Below are 18,428 nucleotides of genomic sequence, written 5' to 3' on the forward strand. Positions count from 1 at the left end.
GTAAGAGTTATCGATGTAAATAAATATAAAAAAAAATACAAGCTTATCAAAACATGCTCGTGTAAGTTAAAGTTGATTAAGGCTTGTTCCAACAAAAATCATCTTTTGCTAATTGTATTTAATATTTTTTATGTATTGCGAATTTTAATATTGTACAGTCATTTTACCGGTAACGAATCAGTATGCGGTTTCGTCGTGCATGCAACTATTATTATCGGAATTCCAAATGTTTTAATTTTATGTTTAAATCGCATTTCTTTGTTCTTCTAAACTGTAGTATCGATATCAAACTTCCGAAAATATAAAGGAAGTAATGTCAACACCCCCTCCATTTTCCTAGTTTCGAATTCGTTTCCCAGTATCGAATTAAGCGCCCTTTATCACTTCTGACCGAATATTTTGAGGCGAATTAATTTAAAAAATATACTAGAGGTACATGTTAATGGACTTATAAATGAAGAAGGAAAAACAATTGTGGGAATATGTCTTTTAAACAAATAATATGATCGTTATTTTTATCATACCGTTTTCCCGTCAAATTAAAACTGGACTTGAACAGTTTTCATTTGCGTTACTTTATTATATTGAATTTTCATAAAAACACTTTATAATAGTAATTGGTGATATGTAGTTGCCATTTTCCTTTGTTTTTCCCGTATATCTATCAATATATGCAGCCAAATAATACTTCTGTCGCAATGAACCGAAACTAGGAAAACTACACGTGTCGTAATTTCAGTCAAAGCTCCATTATTATTTGATATGATGCATTATCTTTTTAAATGAATTATACTTACTAATTATCCACTAAATAGGGATCAATAACAAACTTATTTTCATAGTTAGGTTTAATTGTTTTCACACTTTCGTTTTTCTGCTTTGATCTTCCGGCAGCTCATATCTGGGTCACATTTTTAATTTGTAAACAATACGGTAAATAATCGTGCAAATGGCAAACAACTTAATTTAAACATATTTTATTGAGTAATCAAATGGATTAAGCAACAGGCAAAGCCTATATAAATCCTCTCCAAAATACAAAGTGGCAAACAACTTCACGCACTGATAGAATATTTATTTTTGTTTTATAATTACCTAGGTAGGATTTTTTAAAACCTCAACTTCGTCTTCCACTAGTAATTTTTCTAAAAATTATTCGATACTGGCAAATATTCGTTACCGGTAAAACGACTGGACCAGTACTGAAACATCGTATAAAAACGTTATATATACATGTACTCTGTTACTAGTCGTCTTTAATACATATACCTTTCTTTTGTTTGTTAAAAATAAATTCAATTTTGTAAAAAGATAAGTATATCATTTCCTCTAGATTTTTTTTCATGTAAATACCTACAAAAGAGTTTTGCCAATTACAAACAGTTTAAAGTACATGTAATGTAAAACACGGGCGCCATTTTGAAACAAATTGTCAGAGAGTTCCGAATGAAATCTGATGAACGTTTCACATGGTTCTCGCACGTTTTGGTCGAAACGATTTACACGCTTTGTCCGAAACTCTGCACGCTTTGTCCGAAACGCTAAACGGTTTACACGAAACTCTTCACGATTCACACGAAACGCGAAACGGTTAACACGAAACGTTTCTTGCACGTAAGTCGCACGCTTTTTTGGTATAGTAGTACGTTTCAGGGTCTGTAAATTTGTCAGCACGCAACAATTCTAAATTGTACATTGTTTTTAAAAATTTAGAAATATTTAAATAAAGAAACTATCTTAGAGAAAAGGTTACGTGTTTTGTAAACGAGTTCGGTTTTAAAAAAAACCCACAATTCCTGACATGACCCATGAGTACATACTGTTTACAACAATGCTTGCTACCTTTTGAAAATTTAACTCGCCATTAAATATCTCATTTTTTAAATAATGTTTGTTACGATTACATAAACTGTCTGCGACAAATAGTTTTCCTAAAACATCTTCTTATTTTCTTTTTCAAAACATGTTTTATATGCAGGCTTTCAATCACAACACGTTTTAATAACAAAAGCAGAACTGAAAGTTCAGTAATTATAATCGTTTGACACCACATCACATATATTTTCAACTCGCAGCAACAACGGAAGACCTACTCGTGGCTTTGCCACGAGCTCTGCTCTAGTTTGCTTTATTTTTTTATACGGGAATAGATAACACATATTAAGATTCAAAACATGTTGTAGTAAATTTTAGTTTAATACCATGCATTGGAACCATTTTATTAACACATCTCCCAGTACTGAAAAAAATCGAGATGTCTTCGTTACAGTTAAGCGGTGGGGTGTTAAACATGTGTACATCCAGCTCTACAAGAACATGCACTGTTGTCTGGGCGACGGCCTGAATACAGCTAGCGGTTCTGTTATCGATCGGTTACCTGACTCATGTAATGTACATGTATCTTAATATAGAGAGAGGCAGAGTTTTGAAACAAACATCAGAGATAAGGTCAAAGAAGTTCGTCTTAATTAAATGAATATGTACATATGAATAAAAACACTTGGGAATTTAATGTGGAATCATCTTTACGCGCTGCATGTATCTGTTCATTACAAAAACCTCTTTCATTATATTACTTCTTAAACGTGCACACCCCCACGAAAATGGACCAAACTGACAAAAATTGTTTCGGCAAATACTGACTATAAATTACGAAAGCATCAAATTAAATACTACAGAAGGAAATGGAATTAATTTCTTTACAACTTTACTTCAATAATGCATCAGACATTTTTATTCCTTTACAAGTTATTGTCAAAACACTTTGGAAATCTCTAACTCCCTAATTATAGGGACCAGTCCCTTTATCTGTATACCGAATGAAAGGTCTTGGTAAGACCTACAACTTTTAAAATACACCTTATAACAAATTATTATCAGGTGGAAAACTAAAACGGAAAGTACGTGATTTTTTTTTTTTGCATTTTTTTTTTTGCATTTTTTCTAACCTTTGGTTCACCACCTATACCACTCCTTTTACTTGCCTTTAAATAACAAATGAAATATGTCTTGCACCATTTCAGTCTATCAGCTTTCAAACCAGCCCATCTTTGAGACTCTGCCAGTCATCGTTAAAGCTAAACCCATCCGACTAAAAAAAGTCGTTTAATAATACAAGAAGGGGAAAAATTCAAAACCGGATAGGAATTTTCGTCATGTAAAATATGAAACGAGAAAACCGCGCGGCATGTTATCATACCTGAAAATTTCAAAACAATCAGTTAACAAACGAATGAGATATTAATGATCAAAGTTGGCGTCTAGAAGAAAAAAAAGGAAGAAGAAATCTGAAAATATTTCCGAATAATTGTATGGTTTTCCGCTCGGAAGCGGAAGACCTTAAAAGTGCATCAATACGCCAGAAATTACATGTGTGTCTATGGACGTATTGCTGTCTGCATGCACATTCTATTAGAGATTTTACCAATCCCCACACATCAAAAATATATCCTGTCATGGGATATTTTTATTTATCTTATTGATGCTTTAGCAATCTTATTTTACAGCACAATATACTCAAGAAGCAATATCTTAAAAAATAAAATGTCGAAATACAGATTTTTGAAGCGTATCTTAAAATGCATATTACATTGTGCATTGTTTTGAGAAGACAGACGAACTTGCGTATGACGTCTACAATACATTTACGGCATCAGTAATTCATTTGCATAGTTATCTTTATTTAATTGTGTTCATTTGATTTATAAAATAAAGGGGTGTTTGATACACTCAATTGTAAACAACGTTCGAATATATACATTTTAGTGCCTAATTTACCCCCTAAAACGGAAATTAGCTCTTTTGCCATGGCCCATGAATAATTAAAACTAGACAGGTTTTTAATTCCCAAAGGGCAATACATGTAACAGAATATCAAAATGTTCAATATAATTTACTGTTTATTCAATACTTCCTCAACGTGACATTTAAGTGTATTACGACTACTTTCAGACGATTAAAGAAACTATTTCAGGTTAATGGAAAATCATGTTTCTGTCATTACTATTTATTTCTGAATGTTCCTATTGAAATGAACTAATTTGAAGGTGATAATCTAAGTTATATTCAATGCAGCTTTCCACAAAAAGATATTTTCAAAGCATTTTAATCTTAAAAATTGTTGACATAGGCATACATAATTTACAGTTATTTAAAATCGATCCGTTCTGATTCGTGTGGATGTGAAAACAATGCTAAAACAATGATTAAGTAATATAAAATAAATGTAGCATGCTGTGATGAAGAGAAATTGTAACTTTTGCTGCTTTTTCTATATACTTTCTAAAACACATTATTTAATAAAAGTTGTGAATATATAAAACAATTAAATGAATTTATCTCTAAAATAAATGCAAATATGTGTACAATCATAATGTATATTCCTAAATTAATGAACATTTCTACAATATTTTATAATTTACAGTAATTTAAAATTGACACAAATTTCCATGCAAGTATGAGAGCATGCTTAAATTGAAATAAAAATATCATGCTATATTAAAAAAAAAACAATGTTACAACAATCCCTTAAACATTAATAAAAAAAACTAAGGTTACTATTTCAAATTACACCTATTTGAATAAAATTACGATATAGCAAAATACATGTAACAAGATGTGAACTTCTAATTTTTTTATACACACTTAATTGTCAATTTTTACTCTATCTTTTCTGACAAACAAAATTAATTATATCAGGGAGAAAAAAATGGTAATCAATGGTGACATCTCTTTTTTTTTAAAATCTTAATAAAAAAAACTAAGGTTACTATTTCAAATTACACCTATTTGAATAAAATTACGATATAGCAAAATACATGTAACAAGATGTGAACTTCTAATTTTTTTATACACACTTAATTGTCAATTTTTACTCTATCTTTTCTGACAAACAAAATTAATTATATCAGGGAGAAAAAAATGGTAATCAATGGTGACATCTCTTTTTTTTTAAAATCTTAATAAAAAAAACTAAGGTTACTATTTCAAATTACACCTATTTGAATAAAATTACGATATAGCAAAATACATGTAACAAGATGTGAACTTCTAATTTTTTTATACACACTTAATTGTCAATTTTTACTCTATCTTTTCTGACAAACAAAATTAATTATATCAGGGAGAAAAAAATGGTAATCAATGGTGACATCTCTTTTTTTTAAATGCATATGCCATTATTAGAGCCTATTTGATAAACAAAGACATTCACTTCTTTTGCGGTTGTTGAATTACACTCTATATGTTGAGCTGTCTCTCACAAATAAAATACATCGTCAAATCACAAGGTATATTGTTATATTTCCCGTCATCAAACATGATGACACAATGTTCAAAATCTTTATTTGGTTCCCCTGGCTGCCAGTTCAGAAACATTGAACTTCCATCAGAATGACGCCATGTTCCATCAGTATGATTAGTACCGTCAATGAAGATCCGCCATACTGTGTAAACAAATACATGATTTAGTCTTTTGAAATGCAATGATAGATAAATATTAAGTAATCAAGTCATATGATTAGTATTAGAATAATTATGCTTGTTGAGTAGGTTTGTTCATATTATGATGTTTCAATGGCATCCAGATTCTATGCATCAAAGGCCTTTCGTACTTTTCCAATTTGATTTCATTAAAAATAAACTACACATCTTTTATAAAACCGCATTTGTGTGTTTTTTAGTGTAATGACCAATTTATAAATAAAGCGAGCATTAATTACATCAGATCTTGGTACAAGATACATGCCTTGCACATCAATTTGAATGTAATGCATTAAATCTCCGATATCATATAGCACTGTGCTTTGTGAATCACATACAAAAAAATAATGCTTAATACATGTGGAAATGGAAGTTGGTAATTCTTCTCGAAAAATATGAGAATATACAATTCATTTATTATTTTTATATACACTATGGCCAACGCTGATCCGTATTTTTCCCGCTATTCCGTGATGGTTTTTTAATCATTTCCGTGATGCATCGTCGCGGTATTATTACCGCGGTGATATTTTACAAAACCCTGAATATAATCTTCTTGATATATATGTTTTTCCAATAACACATCTACCAAGAAATATCATATCTTGCGTGAACGCTCTGAGGTATGATTTTATATCATGATTGCCGGGCGAAGGATAGGGCCACTAAAGAAGAGGAAATAATTTCAAAGAAAAAAATTCAAAAAACATCTTTCCTAAAAAACAATTATTTTATGTTGGAAAATTTAGTTCTGTGTTACTGCATCTTCCAATAGTGAGTTGAATTTCACATGGAAATAGATAGAAATACAATATTCTAATATCTTCTTCTAAAAAAATATTAGAAAGAAAATATTTTTTGAGTGGAAAACATCCTCAGTAAATGAAGATTTGATTTTTGTTGAAACTGCATTCAACAAGATAGAGTTTCTGCTGCTTAATTAACAGTAGTTGATTGAATGATACATAGGGAAAATCTTTAAAAACCCTCTCAAAAACTATTTGACCAGAAAAGTTTAAAATTATGTGGAAGTTCCCTCCGATTAGTAGATTTGTTTGACCAAGTCATGATCATGATCATGGCTTTCGTTTTTTGTTTTTTTTATCAACTACATTAACCTCTCAATTATTAAAAAAAATGATAGTAAAACTTTTATGAAGGAAATTGGATTCACAAAAATTACATCCGCCAAATAAATGGCATACTTTGTAAGCCCAAATCTGCCATTGGTGTCCCGCCAAAAAGACAAAACCTGCTATACTGTATACATTGATGTGATCATGAGTGAAGCGCAAAAAATCTATAATAAACAATTGATAAGGAATATACTCATTTTGACAATTCGGGGCATTATAATCAAAATATGATTATGATAAGTCGATAAGCTTTAGGTACTGCGTTACATATTTGCATAACCAAGAAATTGCACAATTTAAATGATCGTTAAATTCAATCACAAAGATTGAGGACGTTATCCATTGACAAAAAGGTACCCAGTGATCTTACGACGAGTGGGAAAACAGTCTCATGCTTTAAACAATGACAACACTATGTTAATACATACTTGATTTCAGTTTCATGAACGATCGAATGTGTCCATGTTTGGTCGATGTTGATATTCGTACAAGATGTCCTCCATTGTTTTGGCACATGTTCTGTGCTTCAGAGTATGCTTTCTTTAAACTATAATCTTTGAAACAATATCCATTTATGCCATCAATGTGTTTGTATCCAAACTCAGAGCAACTGCGATAATCTGTATTCAGAATAAAAGATGATTAACACAACAATAAAGTCATTTTTTATTATGATGCTGTATGTTCAAAATGTCATGATCTCAGAGTATGATTGGATTCGAATTTGTTTTAAATGACCCAAATAACCGAAATATAAAAAAAATTAAATCGTTCTTCATCGATCCTCCCATGATTATAAAAAACATGAGTTTTAATTATACAAACAGTAAGGATGCCTTACATCCGGGATTTCTCGCACGTAACAAGAACTTTGATAATGTGTAACCTTTTTTACTTGCGTCAGTCCTTTTTGCGATTAAAATGTTTTGCTCTTACTGAGAAAAAAAAACGAATGCAATTCCTGTGTAAAGTATTTATCGATGTAAAAGTTAACACAAAAATAACTTGATATTCTGTAACAGTAATTTGATACAATCTTGTTTCACGTCGGTGATAAATAAATACGCTTGTGAAAGCTGTATCATAAATATCATAAAAAGGATAAAATGAATGTATTAACCAAATTGGAAATTGATTTTGACATCATTTCTAAAGAATACTTACATTTGGTGTATACTGCAATATCCTTAGGAATAGAAGGGCCCACACAGTTCCTTGTGATGTCTGATGACAACAACACGCAGCTGGATGTGGCGTTCTTCCAAGTATATGACTTACAAGCGACGCTTTGAGAACAATGAGCTGAGCATGATGCCAAGCTGTTCAACAAAACGGTTTGTTGTAAATGAACATAGAGGTCGTCTAATATTCCATGTTCAATTCGTGTGAATTCTGAATTGTTAGCATTGGCATATGTCAGTGCCACACAGCTGAAAACTCCTAAAGGGAAATATATAATCATCCTTTCATTATAAATACTACATACATCAAATTTACTATGAAATAAATTATAATTGATAATCATTTTAAACTTTAAGTCTAAATCTAATTTAATCTTGAGTTTTTCAGGGGGAAAATTGTTTTCTAAAATTTGTTGACCAAAAAATAATTCTTTGTTTTATCAATCAGATTCCACAGACTTCAAAAAACCCTAAAAGAGATGATCAAGAATTGCAACATGATTGCAGCACAGATCACTTCTTTGAAGAAAAAAAAATAATAAGATAAAACTACATTGTTCTATTTTGTTTGAAAGTTTTCTTATTTGTCTTTGCATCATTTAGCCCTTGGTTTGATAATGAAATCTCCAGATATTTAAATCTCTAAAATGTTTTGTAAAAAATACATTAAATGAGCAATTTAAATTGTGCTATTCAACAAATAAATACTTTGAGTGAAATTCTACTAACTCACCGAAAACATGATAAAAATACATCTTAGTCCCTCGAAACTCAAGTAAGGCTTCTCCAACTATCTCAGCCTGTTCTTTTAAACAGTTAAAAAACCGTTCTTTGACCTTAAAAATCAATATGAGCTTGAATTTGCATTACCAAAGATAACCTTATTTATCGGTGATGCAGATGTTCTTGATGGTTAACAACTTAGAATTATCACATCTTATTGTTTTACTTAGCGACTTGGATGGCAACAGATGTGTTCTGAGATTAAAAACGAGGGAGATCAAATGCTGCAGGTAAATAGTTCTGACGACTATTCACCATGGGCAGATAGCATGTAAACTATTTCACGGTTAGACAAAAAAGCATGTTCCTTCAATGTTTTACATAGAAGATATTTACAGACGTACATCAAAATCTATCTATCTATCTATCTATCTCTAAATATCTATTATCTATTATCTATCTATCTATCTATCTATCTATCTATCTATCTATCTATCTATTTATCTATCTATCTATCTATCTATCTATCTATTTATCTATCTATTTACACTTTGGGCAACGCGGTCTGCGTATTTACCGCGAGTCCTCGTGGTGTGAAATTGAAAGCAGTTTCGCACAGGTAACTCAGGTAAAACCACGCATCCTTGCGATACAGCTTCTCATCTTATCCACACAGATGCGGTATCGTGAAACAAGTCTCAGGTGAAAAGTGTTCTTTTTTAACGCGAATTACCTCCCCTAATTTCTTCTAATATGGGAAATGTGATTGAGGAAATTAATTAATATGAATGAATAATCCTTTATTTTATAATGAAGTTGAATGTTACAATTTATTGATATTTTTAAAATGTGAGGGAAATAAAAGCAACGTGTAATTATGCTAGTACAAAAATTTGTATACCATTTTGTATACTCGTTCAACGCTGACAATTATCGGTTATCAATTAATTTGATTTATTAACAAAGATTTCACCAAAATAGCTTATTTAGCTTCGGGAAAGGGAATACTATATTCCTTAATACGTTTAAAGAATTCGTTAAATGAATAACAAATGACATGTACATTGATGTAAAATAATTTTAAAATGCATTCGCTTATCCCCACTACAACCCGAGTTCGATCCCCAAGATGGACAGTGGTTGTATGTAAATGGGTATGGTGGAGGTTTTTTCCGGGCACTCTAGGTTCCTCCTACATCAATGACCCCCTCGCACTAGCATTTATGCCAACGAAAGATATAAATATACGTTGAAGAACTTGTTTTATCAAACGTTGTAAAATCAATAAGGTTCAGTCAGTATAAGAAAATTTTAATGTTAAAATCATATGTGTATTTAAGAACTGACTTTCCTATCCGATTTGGCAAAACTATGATATTCAGTGGGTTGCCACATATTTATGTTGGTCATTCAAAACCGGGGATTTAAAAATATGATTGATCATATATTTCTTGGGAATCAATCACATGTTAAAATTTTGCAGTGTCAGTTGACCAACCAAGGAAGGAGAAATGCGTAACATTATATGTAGAGTATGTGTATACAGAATTTGGGTGGTTGCCGTCGGGGTGGGTGCCCTGTAGCAATTAGTGTGACTTAGGCTTCGATAAATAGTGTATATAGTATGTTCTTACAAACAGTGACATTTTCTTGATAGAATAATTTAGTTTCAAATGAATGAAAGTTTGTTTTTCAATTTAAGTTTAAAGAAATTTCCTCTGCGTATTTATAACAATGTTTACAAAATGCATCTATTAAATAACCTCTTAATGATATACTTTACACTCGATGAAAATACAGTTTAGAAACAGACTATAACCAGGGTTAATCAGGAATTGAGAACACAGCTACAGTAAATTTTATATATACATCAAGGATTTGTTCTTTTCAAAATGGTTAAAAATGTGATTGTTTGAATGGATGTAAACTATAAATCATTATAGGCATCATATAAACAAGGAGAGAGAGAGAGAGAGAGAGAGAGAGAGAGAGAGAGAGAGAGAGAGAGAGAGAGGTGTTTCAACATTCGACACGATTTCTTACAGCACATGACAAGAGAACGGATGCTGTCACAGACAGGAAGTGTTATGTAATAGTTATTATAATACACAGGGATAGCTTTTCTATAAATTGTGCTGTTCTTGTGATTTTCTATATACTTGTCTGAATAATGTATTATTTTATCTTTATGCGGTAAAGATAGAAGCTTATGATCAGGGACTTAAATGTATACGTCCCTGGTATGATATATATTTATACTTAAAAATTAAGGCATCTTGCAAATAAACTACAAAATTCCTACACCAGACTACTTGCTTACACTATTGGTATTTCAACACATGTGATATGATGTCCGTAAGGTATAAACTGAATTTTATCTGATAAGTTATTATTGTTAAATTAATCAAAAACCTACTTTCGTTTTCGATAAACAAACCCGAAGTAGCAAAAATGAGAGTTAGGTGATGGACACGCTTTGGCAGATTCAAGTCAGGGATAGTCTCGATCAAAATATATACTTACAATAAAATAGAATCGAATGATTACGTATAGAGTGAATATATTTACTGTGAGCGTATTTAGAGAATATATAAAAGTTAAGATTTGACAAATGTAGAATAAATAAGATAAGTCAATTAGTTTCTTTACTGAGCGATTTTAGTTTTGATACTCATTCGCTTGCAAAGCACGACCTCTGGTGAGAGAATGGGATAGAACTATCCAGAACGGGGTAACCAAGAACGCGGATTGACTTATTAACGAAAAGTGTAGGACGAGTTCATCATGCATCTCAGGCAGATACCTTGGATCGGACTTCGATTAAAATAAAAAGTAAATAAATAAAATGGACCTAATACAATTTAAGTATCAATGAAAAGAACTTTCCAAAACAGGGTGCCTATAGAAACGGGTTGACTAATTGACATCATGTCGGAAAGTGTACGGCGAGTTAACAATCTGCTCTAAATCTGACAACTTTGGATTAAAATATGCATGCAAATGGATAACAATGCATAACCTAGCGTGTTTTAATTTGAATTTATACATTTTCATACCATGGTTGTACACCTTAAACATTAATGAACAGATAAATGTATTCTACGTCTTTACACTGTCAAGTGATTGCTATACTGTATGGATAAATGATGAATGCATAAAACGGGAAAGTTTAATGAGGATGCCCCCACTCCTCCAGATTGTTTTTTCTTTTATCTCAAATTCTCATGTGCGACAGTTATAAAAATTATATTGAAAACTGGCCTGAAGAATCAAATTTAGGGAGAGATACACTAAGTACCCGTTCATTGGTTTGAAATAAATACATGTAGAATAAAAAGGTTGTTTTAAGTCAGCTGCAACAAACCGGATTAAGGCCATGTACATGTGTATATTATCCATTTCAGTTTAGATTTTCAGCCCTGTCCGTTCCTCTTAATATCCATCAATGCGGTTTTTTTATTTCAATTTTAAAGGATTAAGATAAGGAATTTTTTTTTTTTACAAAATATGTACAAAAAAAAATATGGGTTCAACATACTAAGCATTATATCATAATAATGTGTAAAGTGTTAATTCCCGCGTTTGCGCCGGGTATCATCTAGTATAAAATATTTATGGAAACGCTCATTGCGACAACATGTGCGCTTTTGTAGAGATCTGCAGCTCAACCAAGAATGCCGTTATGGCTACATGTACTACTCTATTAGTTCACATAAAATATTAACTATTTGAAATGAGAGAGGGAGCGAGAGAGAGAGGTGTCTCCATATTCGATAAGAATTCTCACAGCACGTGATCAGAGCCCGGGTGCTGTCACAGACAGGAAGTGTTATAAAATAATTACACACCAGTAAACACAGGGATGACTGATATTCAATGTAGCTGTCTGAATGATGCATGATTTTGTGTTCGAACATAGACGGTCTACCTAAAGCGCATACGATATTATTGTCACCTTTATATGATAATGCGTTATTGCATTTATCAAACTCCTTTAATGTTTTTTTTTTTCTTTTTCCTGAAAACGGCTTCTTGCATAAATACTTAACAGGCAACTCGTATGGCTCGAACTTTGATCGCTCGCAGTGAATCCCCGGTCCATTATTTCCCAGTATATAATAACTCTGTATATTACTCTCTTGATCTCTCGAAACCCTTGATCCCTCGAAATGTATTGTTTTGTACTCTCGATACCTCGACTTGGCTGTGTATATGCAAGCGTTTCCTAATTTTAACACCTTCTTGATCATCTAAATGGCTCAAGGCATTACATGTAGACACGGGATCCGTGTAACAGTATGTTCATTCAGGTGACACTTATCCTGCAAGGTGATAATTGTTTCATGATTGACCACTCCGTTGCATAAGATATAATTAACACTGACCGTTTCGAGGTAATTTGCATAAATGTACATAAAATCTTATTTTTTTATTACACGAGAGAGAGAGAGAGAGAGAGAGAGAGAGAGAGAGAGAGACCGGAAAGTAGTTAATGAGTTAAATAAGAGTCAGATTGAGGGGGGAAACAAGCAAAAGCAAGTTGAGTTGATGCCCAAGTTAGCGACAAAAATTAGTACATTGCATAATATTTGTTTTAAAATCTGTGGCATATATCCAAGTCATCATATGCAAAAAAAATCAATGCTTTAAATATTAACAATTTTCAATTACATGTATATCAGAGACATAAATAAAAAATATTAATGTCTCTAATTCTCTAATGTATATGCATGATTTGCGTTATACATTGCTATGTTGGGGGCTTTTGAACAATCTTAAAAAATGCATGTAGCAATAGTTTTCTAGAAATGCTTGTTAAAAACAATAATTATTTAAAGAAAATAATGATTTTTTTTCTAATAATATCTATATTTAAATACTAACAATAAATAAAACAGGGCTTTTTTCTTCTTCTTGGTTTAATCACTGATACAGAACACACACCTGTTACGGCGTCTTACACCATCGTGGTAAATCATGGCCCCGCAAAAACCGCGATGACACTACCGCGATGGGATTAAAGCACCATCACGTGCACGGTGTCGCGGGAACATACCGGATCCGCGTTGGCCGAAGTGTATCAATCTATCTATAATTTTTTTTTTGTTCCATTGATTTTCCCTATGAACAACGCACTGCATAAAGAAAATTATTAATGTTCCGAGATCTTTTGATAACGTTTATTGTGTCATAGAGGAGAATTAATCAATAGTCATTCATTATGTCCCCGAAAAGAAACATTCCATAATCTTTTAACATTTTTTTCAAAGAAGAATAAATACATAGTTGTTACATAAAAACAATGTTATTGTCCATGGCCATCCCGAAAATAGATTAGAGATCATTCTTAATGTCTCATCAAAAGAAGAATATATGTATATGTACCTAACTAAGCAATAGCTTTTGTCCATGAAATCATTGACACTGGCTCCAGGGGGCTTTGGGTGGGATAAATGGTCAGCATCTTTAAGAGCCTCCCAGTGTTGGTACCAATGTTACAGATTGCTCTAAATGACTTGAAATAAAGGGCAGGACTGGCTGCATTTGGGGCTGCATTGTCCCATATAGTCGAAATTATGGCACTTCATAAGAGAGGTCTGCTGAAATTGTATGTGGGCATCATGCAGTAATTGGCGTGCTGTACAAGTACAAGAGTCATAACTCGTGATTATACCCGCACTTTCTAAAGAAAGTTCGGGTATATTGTTGTTACCCTGTTCCGTCCGTCCGTCACGTTTTACTTTCTCAAACTGCTCTTACATGTTGTAAACCAGCAAACTGAACTCTTAGAGTTTGATTTTTGGTGTTATGTTGTTTGTTAAAAGGTTTCAAAAATTCTCTGGTAGTCTTTGGAGTCAAATAATTGGTAAAAATTGACGTTTTTTCACAAAAACATTCTTCCTCGAGCTCCTCCTACATTTTCAACAGTAGACAAATCATCTCTTGGAATATGTCGTAGGGTATTCTATAGATGCACAATATGGTTTCGGAAATTTTAGTTTTGTCCTGGGGGTCATTTAATGGCTGAAAATGACGTGGTTTTTTTTTTTTTTTACCAAAAAATGGTTTCAAAAATTTCTGTTTTTTTGCAGTAGCCAAATGATCTTGTAGAATATGACTGGGGTGTCATATTGAAGTGTGATTAGGTTCCACATTTTTTTTTATAATGGAAATCAGTAGACAACAAAAAATGACGTTTTTTGCAAAAAAAAAAAGTATGGTTCGCAGAACTCCTCTTACAACTTTTGGAGTAGCTATGTCATCATTTGGGATATAATTGGGGCTGTCCTATAGATGTGCAATAAGGTTTTAAAAATTTAAATTTCATTCAGGGAGTAAAATAGAGGCAGAAAATTGACGTTTATCACTAAAAAGAAAAACATGGATCCAAGAACTCCTCTTATGATTTAATGGATAGACACATCATATCTTGGGATATGATAGGGACTGTTCTATTGATGTGCAGTGAGGTTTTAAAAATCTAAATTTCATCCAGGGAGTGAAATAGTAGCAGAAAATTGACGTTTATCACTAAAAAAACCATAGATCCTAGAACTCCCCTTATGATTTAATGGATAGACACATCATATCTTGGGATATGATAGGGACTGTTCTATAGATGTGCATTTCGGGTGAAAAATTAAATTAAACCCTGAGGCCCATTACCTACAAACCGTTTGATGCTCTTTAAGGATCAAGAATATATATGGTTAAGGGGTGGGGATCCCGTTTTCGAGATATTCGTGCACTTCCTGTTTGAAGGGGGGGTCACGACCATCCCTGGGGCCCATTACCTACATACAGTTTGATGCCCCTTGACACAAGGAACAAGAATATATATGGTTTAAGGATGGGGATCTCAACTGTTTTGAAGATATTAAGGAACTTGTTGTTCGAGGGGGGTCAGGACCACCAACATGGCCAATGACCGACATAACATTTGATGCCCCTTTACATCAAAAACAAGAATATATATGGTTTAGGGGTCATGATTATAACAGTTTCTGAGATATATAGTAATTTCCAATTCTTAGGGGGGGGGGGGGTAGGGATGACCCCAGGGGTCAGTTCTAATAAACCCTATATATTGCCAGTAATAGTCAATATATGATAATGAAAACCCTATATTATTATCTTTGTCTGTTTTCAAGTTACATATGTACCATTTACAATAGAGTCTCCGATTCTTCCTACAAGGTTCAATGTTAGACCCCACACCTTTTTGACCCCCCTTCCCAGAAAAGTGATTGTCTAACCCAAAATGAGAAAAATCAAACCAGGGTGCACAACTAGACATGTAGGCCTATCGTATCCTAGAGTTTTGTACAATTCTGTTCAGCCATCTCTGAGAAACAAGTTCAGAGCGGGAAAGAAGAAAAAGAAGAAGACGAAGAATAATAATACATGTAATAAAGCCATACAAAAACAATAAGTCTCCAAATTTCATTCGGGTGACTTAATAATAAAGATTAAATAGAGTTAGGATCAACAAACATCAATAATTTAAGGATAATTGACAATTTCTGATATTAAGGGGGTCAGGATGACCCCTTAGGGTCATGACTAACATGCCATAATGATCTGATGTGCCATGACCTTAGGAATAATATCTTTGGATTAATAAGGTGGGGATCTCAATGGTTTTTATAATATTTGATAATTTCAGGAAGGGCACTTGGGATTATGACCTACATACCAGCTGAAATGCCTTGAACAAAGAAACAATAATATATACTAGTATGTATATGAGATATGATTCAATTTAAGAACCCAGATATAGATCAATAATCTATGTTTTGTAATACTTCCTATGTATATATGTGTTTTGGTCTATACTTTTCATGTTCATGCCTGTAGGATGGCTTAGTCTTACGTTAAATTACATTAAAAAATTGTCAAATATATGACTTGGAACCCCCACCCCCAAACAATGTTGCCCCCCCCCCTTATTTAGTTGTCGAATTATCTATTAAAATCAAAATATAATTTGGGGTCTAAAAAGTTTTATAAACAGGTACAAAATGTTATTAAAAAAAATTACACCTTGCATAATTGACAAAAGATCTATTGAGATATGATCAGAAGTCATATTTCTACTTTGGGATCTGTCAGTGCCATACAGCTGAAAACTCCTAAGGAAAATATTTAATCATTCTTTCATTATAAATACTACACACATCACTTCTACTATAAAATAAAATATAATTGATAACCATTTTAAACTTAAAGTCTAAAACTAATTCATTCTTACGTTTTTCAGAGGAAACACAATTGTCCTTCAGAATTTGTTAACCAGATTATAATTCTTTGTTTACCAATCATATTTCACAGACTTTAAAAACTCTATCACAACTGAAAAAGAATTTAAACACGAATGCAACACAAAACACTTCTTTGAAATAAAATAATAATAAAATAAAACTACAATGTTCTTTTATATTTAGAAGTTTTCTTGTATTTGCATCATTTTATTAAATTAAAAGATTAAATAACCTCTAAAATGTTTTGTAAAAAAAAAAGGATTAAACTTACTGAGCTTTTCAACAAATAGTTACACGTTGAGTGAAATTCTAATAACTCACCGGAAACATGATAAAAATACATCTTAGTTCCTCGAGATGCAATGGCAGCTTCTGCAACTATCTTTGCCTTACTGTTATTTCATAAACTGTTGAAAATCCGTCCTTTTACCTTAAAAATTAATATGAGTTTTTATTTGCATAACCAAAGATAACCTTATTTATCGGCGATGCAGATGTTCTCGATGGTTAACAACTTATAATTATCACATCTTATTGTTTTACTTAGCGACTTGGGTGGTAACAGATGTGTTCTCAGTTAAAAACGAGGGAAATCATATGCTGCAGGTAAATAGTTCCGACGACTATCCACCATGGGCAGAATGCGCGGAAACTATTTCATGGTTAGACAAAAAACCATGTTCCTTCAGTGGTTTACATAGAAAATATTTACAGATGTACAACAAAATTTATCTATCTATCTATCTATCTATCTATCTATCTATCTATCTATCTATCTATCTATCTATCTATCTATCTATCTATCTATCTATATCTCTCTCTATCTATCTTATATACCTTTCTATCTTAGATACTTTTCTATCTATCTATCTACCTATCTATCTATCTATCCATCTATATATCTATCTATCTATCATCTATCTGTCTATCTATTCCTTCAATATTTTTTTCTGTCTGAGCAGAAGTAATCCATGCTAATTTATCATATCCCTGAAAAAAAAATTTCCATAAAAGTAAAACATTTTTCCAAGAACAATTACATAGTTGTTATTTAAAAATAACATTATTGTCCATGGCCATCCCGAAAATAGATTAGAGATCATACCTAATGCCTCATCAAAAGAAGTCTACATGTAAGTGCGCCTAACTAAGCAATACTATTTTGTACATGAAATCATTGACACTGGCTCCAGGGATGGGAGGGAGGTGGAGAGATGATGCATCAATCTATAAGAGCCCCCCATTTTTGGTACCATGCCCACTGGTGACAACCTGAGGTTTTTCAAAGGGGGTTGTTCAAATTAGGGGCCTTCTACTCTGCCTAATAAAACATCCCGTAATACTTATTGTACGGCTTCATATTGTGACCATGACATGGATTTGAGGGCTACTTGTGGACCCTCATAGCAAAGTAAAAGGCCACACGAAAAATCCTGTAATTATTTTAAGGCGCCCAAACAGTGAAAAATTAGCAGAATATTCCCGTTATTTTGAAACTCTGACTGGGCAGGCTAGCAGCATTGTTACTGGTTGGTATAAATGACTGAGAATAAGGGCACGACCGGCTGCACTTGGAGCTCAGGGCTTCTCGGGGAGCTAAGATCGCCATGTTGTCTGCGCATTATTAGACCTAAAATTCAAACTAA

At 32.5% G+C, this 18,428-nt stretch overlaps 1 long non-coding RNA gene across 2 annotated transcripts; it reads right to left on the reverse strand.

Annotated features, from left to right (window-relative positions):
* Window positions 1–3,819: 3,819 nt before the first annotated feature.
* On the reverse strand, window positions 3,820–16,879 carry LOC105322447 (uncharacterized). 2 transcript variants are annotated; one of them, XR_010713651.1, is made up of 4 exons: window positions 16,773–16,879; window positions 7,782–8,057; window positions 7,046–7,237; window positions 3,820–5,444 (listed from the first exon to the last, which is right to left on the reverse strand). It is a non-coding gene; the product is annotated as an uncharacterized lncRNA (long non-coding RNA). The 2 variants fall into 2 exon arrangements; XR_010713650.1 differs by lacking the exon at window positions 16,773–16,879 and adding an exon at window positions 8,532–8,773 and having other exon boundaries at window positions 3,822–5,444.
* Between the last annotated feature and the right edge of the window lie 1,549 nt (window positions 16,880–18,428).

This window comes from Magallana gigas, chromosome 4 (genome assembly GCF_963853765.1).
Source record: "Magallana gigas chromosome 4, xbMagGiga1.1, whole genome shotgun sequence".
Lineage (NCBI taxonomy): Eukaryota > Metazoa > Mollusca > Bivalvia > Ostreida > Ostreidae > Magallana > Magallana gigas.